We start from the raw sequence: 4074 nt of genomic DNA, 5'->3' as shown, positions 1-4074 counted from the left end.
GGAGTCCTGACCCGCTAGGAGTCCTGACCCGCCGCTAGGCGTCCTGACCCGCCGCTAGGAGTCCTGACCCCGCCGCTAGGTGTCCTGACCCGCCGCTAGGAGTCCTGACCCGCCGCTAGGGGAGTCCTGACCGCCGCTAGGAGTCCTGACCCGCCGCTAGGTGTCCTGACCCGCCGCTAGGGTGTCCTGACCCGCCGCTGGACCTGACCCGCCGCTAGGTGTCCTGACCCGCCGCTGGAGTCCTGACCCGCCGCTAGGTGTCCTGACCCGCCGCTAGGTGTCCTGACCATAGCTAGGAGTCCTGACCCGCCGCTAGGAGTCCTGACCCGCCGCTGGGAGTCCTGACCCGCCGCTAGAGTCCTGACCCGCCGCTAGGTGTCCTGACCTGCTGCCATTGAGTATGAAATAACAAGTAGAAGATCAAAACTCTTATCGAAGATCATCCCATTCTGGTTACAAAATGCAGTGTGTGTGTGTGTGTGTGTGTGTGTGTGTGTGTGTGTGTGTGTGTGTGTGTGTGTGTGTGTGTGTGTGTGTGTGTGTGTGTGTGTGTGTGTGTGTGTGTGTACTGTAAAGTCTGTACCTCCACTGGGCTTAATTGCATAATATCTGTCTAAGTCCCCATTTTCTATTTCTATATATTTTCTATTATTTCCAGAGGAAGAAGCGCAGGAAAATCGACCGCAGCATGATCGGGCGAGCCCACAAACTTTGTCCACTTGACACACATTGGCTCTGGGGAGATGGCAGAGGGCCGGGCCCCGGTAAGAGAGATGATACCTAGACTGACTGGGGCTGGTGTGTGTTAAAATGTGTAGAGATATTGTGAAGGTAGTGTGTGTTACTCCTCAGAACATGGGCTGGGCTTTGCAGCTTCCAACCTGCCGCTAGGAATGTTGGCCTGGTTTCCTACGGAATACAGTCACGTTGGACAGGGAATGAGAGGAAATGTAGAAACGCTGGGAATTGTTTCTCAATTCATTCACCTATTAGTAGGATATGAATATTAACTTTAGTTTGAAACCTGTTACGCTATGATTGATAAAGCTGTGTACAGTACTATCAGAAGACTAGCCAATCACTAGTCTGGTCACTGTTTAATTCACTGTATGGAAAGTGGTAGGTTAAACTGAGTGATAGTCCATTTCTGAATTTATTACATGATGTTGATGTATGGACAGTATGTCTACAATGTATGGACTACTGTATGTCGCTCTGCTAAATGACTCCAATGTATGGACTACTGTATGTCACTCTGCTAAATGACTCAAATGTATGGACTACTGTATGTCGCTCTGCTAAATGACTCCAATGTATGGACTACTGTAAAATGACTCAAATGTATGGACTACTGTATGTCGCTCTGCTAAATGACTCAATGTATGGACTACTGTATGTCGCTCTGCAAATGGACTACTGTAAATCGCTCCGCTAAATGACTCAAATGTATGGACTACTGTAAATCGCTCTGCTAAATGACTCAAATGTATGGACTACTGTAAATCGCTCCGCTAAATGACTCAAATGTATGGACTACTGTAAATCGCTCTGCTAAATGACTCAAATCTCTCACTAAACAACTGACTGTTCCGTCGTGATCATGACCTCCAATTGCGGAAGTCAACAGATTTTTTTTTTAAATGAAATGATACATTTGCACATTGTATCATGACGTGGTCTGAGAACAGTCAGGTGGAGGAGGAGTATGTTGCTGAAACATGTTTCTGCCCTCTGTGTTACATAATTCCATTTCCTCAACTGGTATTGCGTAACCCTCTAATGTCCATTGTTCTGTTATGACCCATAGCTGTCAGACTGTAGTTATTCTAGTGCTCGTCAAGCACGTGCCTTTCCTGCAACGCTTTACGTCAGAATGATTGATCCACACCTGTGCGTTCGTTCAACTCTGAACTGCGTCGTTTTAAAAGTAAAGAAAAAAAACCCACAGCCTAAAGCAAGTCCCATTCCTCCTCACTCCATCCCATCATATGGTCACTAACATTATGTAAAGACGTAGGTTATGAGTAATGCTGCTGGCCAAATGGATCAAATGTTGTCAGCAGTCCAAATGGGATCATGTTTCATATGAACCCTACAGAAACACTGTTAAATATGTTACATACAATGATACAGTATAGAAACATAGTTCTAATTCTGGCTTCGGATCCTGCCTCTCCATCCATATGTTATCATGAAGAGGTCATGACCTGCCTTCTTGATATGAAAATGACTAAGTATCTGTAGAAACTCTTAACAGTCGTTATCTTCCTGTCCTGTAGTCAGGGCCGGTCCAGGATAAGATGAGGTCAAAAGGACCCAGTGCCAACGGCTGCAAGAGCATGTTATAGCTGCTGCCTACCAAGTAAGTACCCAGTTAATGAAGCTATCACCATATCTGCAATGCAATAGCTTCTCTGAACTGACCTTCACTTCTGGAACTGACCTTCACTTCTGGAACTGACCTTCACTTCTGGAACTGACCTTCACTTCTGGAACTGATCTTCACTTCTGGAACTGATCTTCACTTCTGGAACTGACCTTCACCTCTCTGGAACTAACTACCTTCACCTCTCTGGAACTAACCACCTTCACCTCTCTGGAACTAACCACCTTCACCTCTCTGGAACTAACCACCTTCACCTCTCTGGCATAACCACCTTCACCTCTCTGGAACTAACCACCTTCACCTCTCTGGAACTAACCACCTTCACCTCTCTGGAACTAACCACCTTCACCTCTCTGGAACTAACCACCTTCACCTCTCTGGAAAACCTAACCACCTTCACCTCTCTGGAACTAACCACCTTCACCTCTCTCTGGAACTAACCACCTTCACCTCTCTGACTTGAGAACTAATAGAGAGCAATTTCCTCAAACTGTAGGCATGGAGAACTTTCCAAACCTCTCTATGAGCAGAGAGGCTTTCATCCCAGATCAAAGAGAGCAGAGAGGCTCTTCCTGACAACCTGTTTCCCTAATGGAGCAGAGAGGCTTTCCTAACAAACCTGAGAGCGGACCCTAATAGAGAGCAGAGAGGCTCTTCCTGACAAACCTGAGAGCGGACCCTAATAGAGAGCAGAGAGGCTCTTCCTGACAAACCTGAGAGCGGACCCTAATAGAGAGCAGAGAGGCTCTTCCTGACAAACCTGAGAGCGGACCCCTAATAGAGAGCAGAGAGGCTCTTCCTGACAAACCTGAGAGCGGACCCTAATAGAGAGCAGAGAGGCTCTTCCTGACAAACCTGAGAGCGGACCCTAATAGAGAGCAGAGAGGCTCTTCCTGACAAACCTGAGAGCGGACCCTAATAGAGAGCAGAGAGGCTCTTCCTGACAAACCTGAGAGCGGACCCTAATAGAGAGCAGAGAGGCTCTTCCTGACAAACCTGAGAGCGGACCCTAATAGAGAGCAGAGAGGCTGTTCCTGACAAACCTGAGAGCGGACCCTAATAGAGAGCAGAGAGGCTCTTCCTGACAAACCTGAGAGCGGACCCTAATAGAGAGCAGAGAGGCTCTTCCTGACGTCTGCAGGATCTATTTAGCCAAACAGGACGATGGCCTTTCTGTGGTCACCACAAGAATCGCCCTGCTCAGAGGAGGATAGACTGACATGTTTTTTATGCTTTTTAAAGAAAAGTATTTGTCTTTCTGATGGACTTTGGACTTCACTGTATTTCAGCCAACAACGTTACTCTGTCTGTGCCAGCAAGCGTATGGGATAGAGCCGGTGAGAGTGTTTAGCTACATTTTTGACTAACATGGCTGATTCCATTTCAGGAAGTGAAGATTATGTTCTCAAGGTTCACCTGAATGTTGCAAACCATTGACCTCCTGCCAAACAAACTATTTTGTGTATCTGTCTAATGAATGAGGATGCACCTTTATTTTCCTACAGTGCATAGTTAAAGGTGTCTTTGTGTGTTTATAAGTGCAAAATGCTATGTGATTTTGTTGCTGTTTAGATACCAGTACTGAGTAGTGTTATTTTGATTGTACCAGTTGCTATATAGCCCCATTTGGACTGCTACCCAGTTGCCATAGAACCCCATTTGGACTGCTACCCAGTTGCCATAGAACC

General features: G+C 46.8%; 1 long non-coding RNA gene across 1 annotated transcript; it reads right to left on the bottom strand.

Annotated features, from left to right (window-relative positions):
- Window positions 1–3002: 3002 nt before the first annotated feature.
- Window positions 3003–3633, bottom strand: LOC127918899 (uncharacterized). Its single transcript, XR_008101286.1, has 3 exons — window positions 3430–3633; window positions 3195–3382; window positions 3003–3146 (listed from the first exon to the last, which is right to left on the bottom strand). It is a non-coding gene; the product is annotated as an uncharacterized LOC127918899 (long non-coding RNA).
- Window positions 3634–4074: the final 441 nt, after the last annotated feature.

This window comes from Oncorhynchus keta, unplaced genomic scaffold, assembly GCF_023373465.1.
Source record: "Oncorhynchus keta strain PuntledgeMale-10-30-2019 unplaced genomic scaffold, Oket_V2 Un_contig_1522_pilon_pilon, whole genome shotgun sequence".
NCBI lineage: Eukaryota > Metazoa > Chordata > Actinopteri > Salmoniformes > Salmonidae > Oncorhynchus > Oncorhynchus keta.
Note: the sequence above shows the minus strand (reverse complement) of the source record. Positions and strands in the feature narration are given on the sequence as shown.